The sequence below is a fragment of the Bubalus bubalis genome, chromosome 3 (assembly GCF_019923935.1).
Source record: "Bubalus bubalis isolate 160015118507 breed Murrah chromosome 3, NDDB_SH_1, whole genome shotgun sequence".
Lineage (NCBI taxonomy): Eukaryota > Metazoa > Chordata > Mammalia > Artiodactyla > Bovidae > Bubalus > Bubalus bubalis.
This window is the reverse complement of record NC_059159.1, coordinates 21,112,114-21,125,815: the sequence shown is the minus strand read 5'-3', so window position 1 is coordinate 21,125,815 and position 13,702 is coordinate 21,112,114.

Below are 13,702 nucleotides of genomic sequence, written 5' to 3'. Positions count from 1 at the left end.
ACACATTCACTCCTGTTTGGGGCTCCCATCTCACCCATCTGCACCTCTGCCATCCCCCGTCATCACCTCCACTTGGCCATGCAGGATTTCTCCTGACTCTTGGAACCTGTCATGCATTCATTCATTCACTCAACAAATCTTCACTGAGCTCCTGCCAAGGGCATGGTTCTATTCTAGGAACTGGGGATACAGCGATGAGCAAAATAAGTCCCTACCCTCAGGAGCTTCCACTCCAGGAAAACAGACGAGGTAACACTATCTATGCAACCAATCCATCCTAAAGGAGATCAGTCCTGTGTGTTCATTGGAAGGACTGATGTTGAAGCTGAAACTCCAATATTTTGGCCACCTGATGTGAAGAGCTGACTCATTTGAAAAGACCCTGATGCTGGGAAAGGTTGAGGGCAGGAGAGGAAGGGGACAACAGAAGATAAGATGGTTGGATGGCTTCACCGACTCAATGGACATGGGTTTGGGTGGACTCCGGGAGTTGGTGATGGACAGGGAGGCCTGGCGTGCTGCGGTTCATGGGGTTGCAAAGAGTCAGACACGACTGAGCGACTGAACTGAACTATCTTGAACTGAACACTAACTATAATATCACATGATGAGCCACCTATGATATCCTCTGGTGGTAAGCATTGTGGAAGAGAAAAAGAGCCAAATAAGTAGAAAGAGGAACAGATGCTACTGTTTCAGAAAGGGTGTTCTGGGAAGGCTTCATTTGGAAGGTAACATTTGGACAGAGACCAAAGTGAATTAAGCAAGTAAGCCCCACCTATAGTCAATCCTAAAGGAAATCAGTCTTGAATATTCATTTGAAGGACTGACGCTGAAGCTGAAGCTCCAATACTTTGGCCACCTGATGCAAAGAACTGATTCATTGGAAAAGACCCTGATGCTGGGAAAGATTGAAAGCAGGAGGAGAAAGGGATGACAGAGGATGAGATGGTTGGATGGCATCACCAACTCAATGGACACGAGTTTGAGCAAGCTCCAGGAGTTGGTGATAGACAGGGAAGCATGACATGCTGCAGTCCATGGGGTGACAGAGTCAGATATGACTGAGAAACTGAACTGAACTGATATGGGGGAAGAGCTGTTCAGGCATGGGAAAAGTAAGAATAAAGACCTCAAGAGTCGTGCATGCTTGGATGCTCCTGGGATAAGACACCACCAAAGATTTTCCAGTGGGAGAGCAACATGGTCTTACTTACATTCATAAAAAGATTACTTTGGCTGCTGAGTAAAGCAGGGATTCTGGAGCAATGCTGTCCAATAGAAATTGAATGAGAGCCATAAACACAAACCACAGATGTAATTTTATCATATTCTTTTCCATTGTGATTAATCATAGTGCGTTGAATATAGTTCCCTATGCTATGCAGTAGGACTTTGTTGTGTATCCATCCTATATATAATAGTTTGCATCCGGTGTTATTTGCTCAGTCATGTCCAACTTTTTGAGACCCCATGGACTGTAGCCCACCAGGCCCCTCTGTCCATGGAATTCTCCAGGCAAGAATAATGGAGTGGGTTGCCATTTCCTTTTCTAGGGGATCTTCTCAACCCTGGGATCAAACCTGGGTTTCCTGCATTGCAGGCGGATTCTTTACCATCTGAGCCACCAGGGGAGCCCCAAGATTGCATCTACTAACCCCAAACTCCTCAATCCATCCCTCCCCTACGCCCTAGCCCTTGGCAACCACAAATCTGTTCTCTATGTCCATGAGTTTGTTTTGTTTCTTCACACACGTAAGTTTAAATATTCTAGCAGCTGTATTTTAAAAGCTTACTTTTTAAGCCAAAAAACCAGCAAAATTAGTTTTAATAATACATTTTATTTAACCTAAAATATTAATCTCCAAAATATTACTTAAACATGTAATCAACACAATTATTAATGAGATTACATTTTTATAGTAAATCCAGTGTGACTATAACCTTACAACAAATCTCAATTTGGACTAGCATTCATTCTTGTCTTTATTTCCCTAAATGCAATCTGTCTTTTTTTCCTACATGCTTTAAAATGTCTTCTCATCACCACTGGCTTTCAGCAACTTGATTATGATGTATTCTGGTGGGGTTTTCTTTTATTCTCCTTGGGCTTCACTGCGCTTCTTAGATTTGTGGATGTATAGCTTTCATCAGAATTTGGACACTTTTCAACTTTTATTTCTTTAAATATTTTTTCTAAGTCTCTCTTCTAGAATTTCAATTCTAGTGGTATGTTAGACCCCTTGACAGTAACCACAGGGCACTGAGGCTCTGTTCTTTGTCTTCTTCTTTCAGCATTTTTCTCTCTGTCCTTCAGTTTCCACTGTTTCTATTGGTTTATCTTCAAGTTCACTGATCTTCTTTAAGAAACAAAAACAATTTTTTTTTCTTGTGATGAGAACTCTTAGGATTTAGTCTCGTACTGATTTTCATATATAACATGCAGCAGTGTTAATTATATTTATCATGTTATATGTTACATCCTTGATACTTCTATCTTTTGACTGCCTTCTCCCACTTCCCCCTTCCCCTGCCCCCCACCTCTGGTAGCCACAAATCTATTTGTTTTTAAAGTAAAATTGACCTACAACACTATGTTAATTCCTGTTGTACAACAGTGACTCAATATTCCTCTACATTTCAAAATGATCACCATAGGAATTCCCTGGTGGCCTAGTGGTTAGGATTCCAGGATTTCGCTGCCTTGGCCCAGGGTCAGTCCCTGGTCAGGGAGGGAACTGAGATCCCGCAACCCCCATGATGTGCATCACAGCAAACTGTGGAAAATTCTTCAAGAGCTGGGCATACCAGACCACCTGACCTGCCTCCAGAGAAATCTGTATGCAGGTCAAGAAGCAACAGTTAGAACCATACATGGCACAACGGACTGGTTCAAAATTGGGAAACAAGTACGTCAAGGCTATATATTGTCACCCTGTTTATTTAACTTATATGCAGAATACATCATGCGAAATGCCAGGCTGGATGAAGCACAAGTTGAAATCAAGATTGCTGGGATAAATATCAATAATCTCAGATATGCAGATGATTCCACCCTAATGGCAGAAAGGGAAGAGGAACTAAAGAGCCTCTTGATGAAGGTGAAAGAAGAGAGTGAAAAACCTGGCTTAAAACTCAACATTCAAAAAACTCAGATCATGGCATCCAGTCCCATCACTTCATGGCAAATAGATGGGAAAACAATGGAAACAGTGGCAGACTTTATTTTCTTGGGCTCCAAAATCACTTTGGACAGTGACTGGAGCCATGAAATTAAAAGATGCTTGCTCCGAAAAGCTATGAAAAACCTAGACAGCATATTAAAAAGCAGAAACATCACTTTGCCCACAAAGGTCTGTATAGTCAGAGCTATGGTTTTTCCAGTAGTCATGTATGGATGTGAGAGTTGGACCATAAAGAAGGCTGAGTACTGAAGAATTTACGCCTTTAAACTGTGGTATTGGAGAAGGCTTAAGAGTCCCTTGTACAGCAAGAAGTGCAAACCAGTCAATCCTAAAAGAAATCAACCTTGAATATTCACTAGAAGGACTGATGCTGAAGCTGAAGCTCCAATACTTTGGCCATCTGATGCAAAGAGCCAATTCATTGGAAAAGACCCTGATGCTGGGAAAGATTGAGGGCAGGAGAAGGGGACAACAGAGGATGAGGCGGTTAGATGGCATGACCAGCTCGGTGGACATGAGTTTGAGCAGACTCCAAGAGATGGCAAAGGACAGGGAAGTCTGGTGTGCTGCAGTCCATGGGGTCACAAAGAGCTGGACTTGACTGAGCAACTAAGCTATGTATATATATATATATATATATATATATATATATATATATATATATATCTCCATTCTTGGGTTTTTTATTTTTTCAAAATTTATTTTTAATTGAAGGACATCTGGTTTTTTTAATTACTTATTTACTTATTTGACTTTGTTGTGGCACATGGGCTCTTCCATCTTCGTTGTGACATGCAGAAACTTTTAGCTGTGGCATGTGGGATCCAGCTCCCTGACCAGGGATTGAACCCAGGCCCCCTGCATTGGGAGTGCAGAGTCTTAGTCACTGGAAACACCAGGGAAGCCCCTATCCATTCATCTGTTGATGGAACATTTTGCTTCCATATCTTGGCCACTGTAAATAATGCTATTATGAACACAGGGGTACATAAAGCATGCGTGTTTTTCCTATGGTTTGTCAGCAAAAAGTTTTATTAATATTTCTGAAGTATAGTTGACTTTACAATGTTGTGTTAGATTCTGGTGTACACCAAAGTTGTTCAGTTTTATATATATATATTTATATATATATATGCTTTTTCATGTTCTTTAATTATACATTATTACAATATACTGAATATAGTTCCCTGTGCTATACAGCAGGACCTTGTTGTTTATCTATTTTATATACAGTAGTTTGATTCTGCTAATGTATGGATGTGAGAGTTGGACTGTGAAGAAAGCTGAGCGCCGAAGAATTGATGCTTTTGAACTGTGGTGTTGGAGAAGACTCTTGAGAGTCCCTTGGACTGCACGGAGATCCAACCAGTCCATTCTGAAGGAGATCAGCCCTGGGATTTCTTTGGAAGGAATGATACTAAAGCTGAAACTCCAGTACTTTGGTCACCTCATTCGAAGAGTTGACTCATTGGAAAAGACTCTGATGCTGGGAGGGATTGGGGGCAGGAGGAGAAGGGGACGACAGAGGATGAGATGGCTGGATGGCGTCACTGACTCGATGGACGTGAGTCTGAGTGAACTCCGGGAGTTGGTGATGGACAGGGAGGCCTGGCGTGCTGCGATTCATGGGGTCGCAAAGAGTTGGACACGACTGAACGACTGAACTGAACTGAATCCCAAACTCCTAATGTACACCCTCTTTGATAACCTTCAGTTTGTTTTCTATGTCTATGTGTCTGTTACTATTTTGTAAATAGCTCCATTTGTGTCTCTTTCTTTTTTTTTTTTTTTTTTACCGCACGGCAAGGCATGTGGGATCTCAGTTCCCCAGATCTGTGCCTCCTGCAGTGGAAGCATGGAGTCTTAACCACTGAACTGCCAGAAAAGTCCTTATTTAAAAAAAAAAAAAAAGATTTATTTTTAGCTGTGCTGGGTCTCAGTTGTTGCACAGGCTGTATTCTAGTTGCAGTGCTCAGGATTCTCATTGCGGGGGCTCCTCCTATTGAGGAGCGCGGGCTCCAGGGCCTGTGGGCTTCAGTAATTGCAGCACGCAGGCTCAGCAGTTGCGGCACACCGGCTTAGTTGCCTCTCTGCATGTGGGATCTTTCTGCACCAGGGACTGAACACATGTCTCCTGCATTGACATAGATTCTTTACCGGCAAGTCACCAGGGAAGCTCCCTATTTTTCTTCACTTGTGTCATATTTTGTGTGCTCAGTCGCTCAGTCTTGTCTGACTCTGCGGACAAGACTCAGCATAGACTGTTGCCCACCAGACTCCCCTGTCCATGGGATTCTCTTGGCAAGAATTCTGGAGCGGGTTGTGATTTCCTACTCCAGGGGATCTTCCTGACCCAGGGATCAAACCCATGTCTCTTGCATCTCCTGCATTGGCAGGCGGATTCTTTACCACTGAGCCACCTGGGAAGTCATGTTTTAGATTGTACACGTGTATGCTTAGTTGCTCGGTAGCGTCCAACTCTGCAACCCCGTGGACTGCAACCCATCAGGCTCCTCTGTCCATGGAGATTCTCCAGGCAAGAATACTGGCGTATTCTTGGAGTGGGTTGCCATGCCCTCCTCCAGGGGATCTTCCCAACCCAGAGATTGAGCCCAGGCCTCCTGCATTGCAGGTCGATTTTTCACCAGCTGAGCTACCAGGGAAGCCCGTAAGTGATATCATTTGATATTTGTCTTTGTCAGCAGAAAGTTTTAAGACACAACTGAACCCCAAGGGCTTGCTGTGGATGGGGAGGCTGGAGAACACCAGGAGGTGACCGTGACCCAGCATCAGCACAGCTCAGACTTCACAAGGTTGCAGTTCCTGGACCGTGTTACTGAGACATCTCTGCAGGTCCCATACCAAGCACAGAACAGGACTACAGTAGGGATCTGTTCAATTTCTACTGAATAGATGTTTTCTGAATTGAATCATCCCTGACCTGAGCCACTGGGAGGTTTGGGGTGAAGAAGAAAGAAGTAGGATGGAGAGGACAGAGATGAAGGGTACCCAGCAAGCTCCCAGGTGACAGCACGGTCTAGGTCCAGACACTGGTGCCTGGCAACTCTCACTGTGACCACCAGAGGGCAGTGCCAGTCCACATACCACCATTCCCCACCCCCAGCTCCCTCCCCCTGCAGGTTCATCATGGCCCCACAAAAGAGGCAGTGCAGGAATGGTGACTCCATTTTTCAGATGGAAAAATCAGGGCTCAGACCCCCAGTCCCTCTGCAGTAAGCACTGTGGCCTGCCACTTAATGCTTGGGTCAACCAGATTAGCCAGGCGTACTCCCCACCACAGACATGAACTTGGGGCACAGACACTCTGATCCCCACCCTTGGGCAGCACCCACTCAGCTCAGGCCACCTCCCCTGACCTGAACCTGGATAGCCACCTGGGACAGGGTTCCCTATAGAAAGAACCCCTGAGGGTCAGTGCAGGGACGGGGCAGGGCCAGGCACCAGGCCTAGCGTCTGCAACAGAGAGGAGAGCAGGATGGAGGGGGGCCCTGGACTCGGGAAAGCAGAGACCCTCACCCTCACCCCGACCCCAACTCTTGCTCCTTTCCTGTGGGCCTCGGGGAGCCCTCCCTCACCTGGCCCCACTTCCCAACCACCACTAGCACTTCCCCAAGTATAACCTCGCCCCCCACTCCTCCACCCCTCAGAGTCCCCTTTCCCTTACTCCTCCTCCCAGGACCCTGGCCAGACTCCAGGACACTGAGCCCTCCGTCCGAGCACTCCCCTGATCTGGGGCGAGGACATGGGGATTCTCTGGGGGCCTGAGTCCCTCAGCCATTGTCCTCTGTTGTCCAGGACAGGGAAGGGAGAGAAGCAAGGAGAGAGAAGAGAGGGGAAGTACCTGGGGTGATGATTGGAATGCGGTGCCGGGGCTCCAGAGGGGATGGGCAGGACCCTGGGCAGAGAGCCATTTCCTCCACTCTGGGCCCCACCAGGCTGTCTGCCACAGGGGAAGGGAAGAGGTTCTTGTACCCTTAGAATACCCAGCACCCACACAGACTGCAGATTGGCTCTTCTAAGGTTGGCTCCCTCCTCTAAGAAGCCCTCCATGTTCCCAGACCAGGAGGTCTCCTTCTTCTGCCCTCTCCTGGCATCCTGGCCCACCACACTCACAGTTCACCATCTAAGACTGACTGATGAGATGATTATTTAAAAAATAATGAGTCGACTTCCTTGGTGACCCAGTGGCTAGGACTCTGCACTCCCAATGCAGGGGGCCTGGGTTCGATCCCTGGTCAGGGAGCTAGATCCCACATGCTGCAAGACCCAGAGCAGCCAAAACAATGAGGGCAGTGTCTGTTTCACCCATTTCAGTATCCTCAGGACTCTAATTAGAGTAGATACTCTGTATTTGTTGAATGAGCACGTGATGGACTCTCTGGGCGAGTCTTGGCTGTTGGGGGGCAGTGTCCCCGCCAAAATCCACAGAGAGCTGACTTGCCCAGGCAGGGTGGGAGCCCAAGGTTCTGGACTTCTAGACCAGTGGTCCCCTAGACAGTAGTCTGTGCCCTTCTAGAAAAGTCTCCCTCCAGACGTCTGCTCAAAGATCTTCTTTATCACCCCACCCTCAGCTCCCAACCCCACTTCTTGTTCTGGTTATGCCCTCTGGGGTCCACGGAACGAGGCTGCACTGCCCAGGGCCCTGGGCCCATCTGACAGATCTTCCGTCACTGTGCTCTTCCCCAGGCTCCCCATCCTTCAGCCAGGTGTGAACCCCATCCCTCCTGATTTTATTGGGGCCCCCAAGCCAGCCAGGGGTTACCAGTGGGGCCGTGGCGTCAATGCACACCCTGGTTCCGGGTCCCAATCTTGGAGGAAAAGTGCCTTAGGATTAAGAGTCAGGTGTCCTGAATTCAGATCCCACCCTGGCGCTCAAACAGCTGTGCTGCCTTTGGCACGTTTCCTAACCTCTCTGAGTCTCAGGGGCCGCCCCTTGTACAATTTACCTTCGTTTTTATACACCTCGCAGGACTGTGGGGACTGAGATTATTTAGTAAAGCACTTCGCACTTGAGGGCTCATACCTGCTGTTGTTAATATTAGTTAAAACAACAGAATTATGGGCAGGTCGCTGGAATGTCTCTGGCCTCAAAAATAAAATGAGAGGCAGATCTCCAACCTCAAAGCTGCTGTGAGAGATCACCCAGCACAGGGTCTGGCACGAAGGAAAAACTAAATTATTATGACCGGCCCTCCAAGAATGACCCCGAGACAGAACCTCACCCTCCAGGTGGGGTCGCTGCTGCCTTCCTGTTAAAACCTCAGGAGCAGGATTTTCCTGGTGGTTCAATGGCTAAGACTCCATGCTGGCAATGCAGGGGACCCACGTTCAATCCCTGGTCAGGGAACTAGATCCCGCATGTCACAATGACAATTAAAGATCCTGTGTGCTGACCCAGCACAGCCAAATAAATAAATTAAAAACAAAAAAACAAAAAAAACTCAGCAGCTCTCACACCCCATCTTATCCGGTAACCAATTCACACACTTTGGCCAGATGCATAAGGCCTTCTGCTGTTTGACTTTTGCCTGGCTTTCCACCCTGTTTCTCACTATACCACCCCTTCCTCTCATGGGCCGGACACATCAACCACTGTTATCTCTTGAACTCCCCACCCAGCTTCCTGTGTCGGTGTCTTTGCTGTTCCCGCTGCCAGGAATGCTGGAGCCTCCCAGTGAGGCCCAGCAAACATCTCCTCCATACACAAAATGAGGTTCAATTGTCTCCCACTTCCTCTCGGGCTCCTGGACCCACCCAGACTCCTAAGCATGTCCTCACTTCCATGCTGTCTTACTGGCCTTGGTTTATAGTCCATCTTCCCCCTGGAAGACAAGAACATTGGCATCTCTACCCCCAGTGCCTTGAACAAAGCCGGGCAAAGAGCCAGCCCTTAGGAAGTAGTAGGCTTCCCTGGTGGCTCAGTTGGTAAAGAATCTTCGGGCAATGTGGGAGACGTGAGTTTGATCCTTGGGTCATGAAGATGCCCTGGAAATGGGGATGGCTAGAGGCTAAAGCATCTGCCTGCAATGCAGGAGACCTGGGTTCGATCCCTGGGTTGGGAAGATCCCCTGGAGAAGGAAATGGCAACCCACTCCAGTATTCTTGCCTGGAGAATCCCATGGACGGAGGAGCCTGGTGGGCTACAGTCTACAGGGTCGCAAAGAGTCGGACACAACTGAGCAACTTCACTTCACTTTACTTTCACTTTACCAACTCCAGTATCCTTGCCTGGAGAATTCCATGGACAGAGGAGCCTGGCAAACTGGGCTAAAGTGGGATCCATGGGATCACAGAGTCGGACAGGACTAAGTGACTAACACTTTCACTTTAGGAAGTAGTTAGTGACTGAATGAATGACCCATGAATCTAACCAATGCAGTAGCACCGTATTCTTCCAGAGACATTATACTTCTATCAGTACAGACTGTGTATGTGTGTGTGTTAGGCACTCAGTCATGTCCGACTCTTTACAACCCCATGGACTGTAGCCCAGCAGGCTCCTCTATGGAATTCTCCAGGCAAGAATACTGGAGAGGGTTGCCATACCCTTCTCCAGAGGAATCTTCTTGACCCAGGGATCAAACCCAGGTCTCCTGCATTAGCAGGCAGATTCTTTACCACCTCAGCTACCAGGAAAGCGCAGTGCAGACTAAGACAGCATTTTTAGTCATTTTCCAAAGCTCATTATACTAACAATTTATTGTGAAGTTGGGGCTCAACTGAATTTCTCAAATCCGTCCAACACTTACTGAGTGTAGCTGAATTTCCCAATGTTTCTTATATGTGCACAGATGTTTTTAAAGTATAGGATTTAGGATTCCATCTAATTACTTCCTATATAGCTATTTTATCTTATCTACTGTATCTTTTAAGCCAATTTATATGCTGTAGAGATGAGGACATGTAGAAATGTTTTTCAAATGTTTAATGTAAGACTCCCTTTAATAATTTATTTTTCATAACAATTTTTAATTGACAGACTTTAAGAGCCATTTTAAAGATAAGAACTTGTTTTTAAGATACATTTTAACAACTTGATATTAAAATCCCATGTTGAATTTTGCCCCTTTATCCTGACTCATCACCATTTCTGGGGGAGGGCTTGGTTCAGCCACCTAGCAAGTGAACCTCACTTGTCATAGATATGTCTGTCTACATTGGTATTGTTGATAGCAAGGTAGAGATATTGAGTGTGTGGGTGGCAGAGACCTTCCTCCAGCTCTCCAGATGGACAGGATCATGGTCATACTCTTTGGATGTGGCTCAATCAAGTCTGCCCACCTCCCCTAAACCTGTGTTTCCTTCTGATCTGCTACTAGCCTTTCGTTGAAACCCAGACACTCAGCTCTTCTGCTGGTTTCCCAGCCAAACTCACCTAACAGGCAGCAGCTGGTCCAGACACTCATTCCCAGTTGCAGCAGACATGATTGGTGGTCTACCCTAGGTCTTCTATATCCCCCTTCTTACCAGCAGAAACCTGATTTTTTTATCAAGGAGGCAATGTGTGCAGCTGAAATATTCTATTTCCCAGCTTCCCTTGTAGAAAGAGATAGTTGTCATGTGACAGTGTCCAGCCACATCCAGATATGACCCTGGAGAGGACATCTTTTCTGGAAAAGGAAAAGGCAATGCCTCTCTAGAAAAAAAGCCCTTTCCCCTTCTTCCTGCTGGAATTGTTGTGCCTTCTCATTGCATCCTCATGTTCAGGAAGTGGAGCAGGCAATACCCCCATTTTACAGAGGATATTGAAGTTCAGAGAAGCAAACTGACTTTCTCAAAGTCGTGGGGCTCAGACTGCTCCTATGTGAAAACTGAAGCAGCAGCCAATTCATTCCATTACTAACTTGTCTTGTTTCCCTTTTTGGCCAGGCTGCCAGGAAGCTCAGCACCTAATGAGGAAGCTCAATCACGGCTGGTATGGACTCTTAACACGTGTGCTGTGCCACCCCGTCCTTCCCCTGTCTTCATTGCCTGTCTTGAGACTTGAATGAGCGATCCTTTCTTATAAGTCATCTTGAAGCCTCTTTAGGAAAGACAGGAGGTGGGAGACAGAGTTATCTTTCACAGCCTCCCCAGATCTTCTCTCCACTCTGCTCTGGGCGGAGGGGCACATCACGAAGACAACAGTGATGGGCTCTCCGGTTTCTGATTGGGTTTGGCAAACAGGGCACACCAGTAGGAAGCAGTGAGGTCACAGTCTTCCCTTATTAGGCGTCTCCTCTGTAGGGCTGTTCCCAAGAAGCACTCCTTCCCTTCCTGCTTGAGGGTAGAGGAGCTGGGGTCTCCATAATTAGCCCAGGGCACTACCCTCTCCCTTCTTGGTTCATATACTGTCCACACCTTTGTAAACTGTCCCTTTGTCAAATTCTCAAATAACCTAAACTGAGTGTTTCCTATCAGGGCCATCTTATGGGCTGAATGTCTGTGTCGCCACCACTAAATTCATCTGTTGAAGTTCTAGCCCCTAGTGTGATGGTATTTGGACATGGGGTCTTTGGGAGTAACTAGGTTTACATGAGGTCACAGGGTGGGGCCCTCATGATGGGATTAGTGCCCTTAAAAGAAGAAGGCTCCTTGGAAGGAAAGCCATGACAAACCTAGTCCACGTGTGCATGCAAGCAAACTCTCTTCAGTTGTGTCCAACTCTTTGCTACCCCATGGACTGTAGCCCATCAGGCTCCTCTATCTATGGGATTCTCCAGGCAAGAATACTGGAGTTGCCATGCCCTCCTTCAGGGGATCCTCCCGACCTGGGGTTGAACCCAAGTCTCCTGAGGATTCTGTATTGCAAGTGGATTCTTTACCACTGAGCCACTGGGGAAGCCCTATGACAAACCTAGACAGAGTATTAAAAAGCAGAGACATCACTTTGCCAACAAAGGTCTGTATAGTCAAAGCTATGTTTTTTTTCAGTAATCATGTATGAATGTGAGAGTTGGACCATAAAGAAAGCTAAGCACCAAAGAACTGATGCTTTCAAATGGGGGTTCTGGAGAAGACTCTTGAGAATCCCTCGGCCTGTAAGATCAAACCAATCAGTCCTAAAGGAAATCAACCCTGACTATTCATTGGAAGGACTTAGTCTAAGGCTGAAGCTCCAATACTTTGGCCACCTGATGTGAAGAGCCAACTCACTGGAAAAGACCCTGATGCTAGGAAAGATTGAGGGCAGGAGGAGAAGTCGGCAACAGAGGATGAGATGGTTGGATGGCATTACCGACTCAATGGACATGAGTTTGAGCAAACTCCAGGAGAAAGTGAAGGACAGGGAAGCCTGGCGTGCTATATATAGTCTTCGGGGTCAGACATGACTTAGCAAGTGAATGACAACAACGAAGAAGAGGGAGGGAATCTCTCTCCATGAGTGGGCATCAAGGAAAGGCCATGTGAGCACACAGCAAGAAGGTGGTGTCTGTCTGGAAGCCAAGAAGTGCACTCTCACCAGACATGGCATCTACTGGCACCTTGATCTTGGACTTGCAGCCTCCAGAACTGTGAGAAATAAATATCCATGGTTTAAGCCACGAGTCTATGGTATTTTGTTACAGCAACCCAGCAGACCAGACAGGCCTTGAACACAGAGTATGAGAAAGTGCACTGATCTTTCAAGAAACACCTTCTTGTGGGAATTCCCTGATGGTCCAGTGGTTAGGACTCCTCACTTTCACTCCCAAGGTTCAATCCCTGGTTGTGGAACTAAGATCCCACAAGTTGCACAGTGTAGCAAAAAAAAAAAAAAAAAACCTCTTGTGGTCCCTAAAAATTCTGTTCTCCCTCCCATTTCATCTCAGTGGAGATCGGCTCAGTGTTTCATCACCTCTCGCCTGCACCTCACAGCCTCGTCCTAATTGGGTTCCCTGCTTTGTCCCCAATACCTCTGTGCCACTGCTCCTCCACCAACAAGGCCACGGCCTCCCTGCACTGCCCGAGCTCCAGGCAGGTGTAGACGTGAAACAGATGTGGCGACAGCAGGCCCCCAGGGGCCCATGTGTGTCATACTCAGCCCACTCCAGGAAGGAGAATCTGGGGACATGAGTGCAGGACCATCACATAAGCTGTCACTTACACTGCGATGGGTAAAATGAGAGCAGAGGGCCAAGATCCAGAGTCAAGAAACAGTTTGGAAGATGCTGGCTGCAGGAACAGGGGAGGGGAGGCGGGCAGGGGCTGGGCCAGGCCCACCACAGACCAGAAAGGAACCTGGCCTCCAAGCCATAGGCCACATGGGGTGTTCTGCCCAGGAGAAATCAGCCAGTGATCATTAAGGCTGCACGGGGAAGGGGAAGAGCAGGCTGCAGACTGAGAGGCCAGCAAGGAGGTTCCCCATTGAAGAGACAAATATGGCCTGGTGTCCTCCAAAGGGGGGACTCACCTCTAGTCAGCTCTTCACCCCTCCTGAGGTTTTGAGTTATATGTATTAATTAAATCAACTCCAGCTCGTGGATGCTCCTTTCTCTCCACTTCTCCCCACCCCCAGCCTTTTCTACATACGAGGT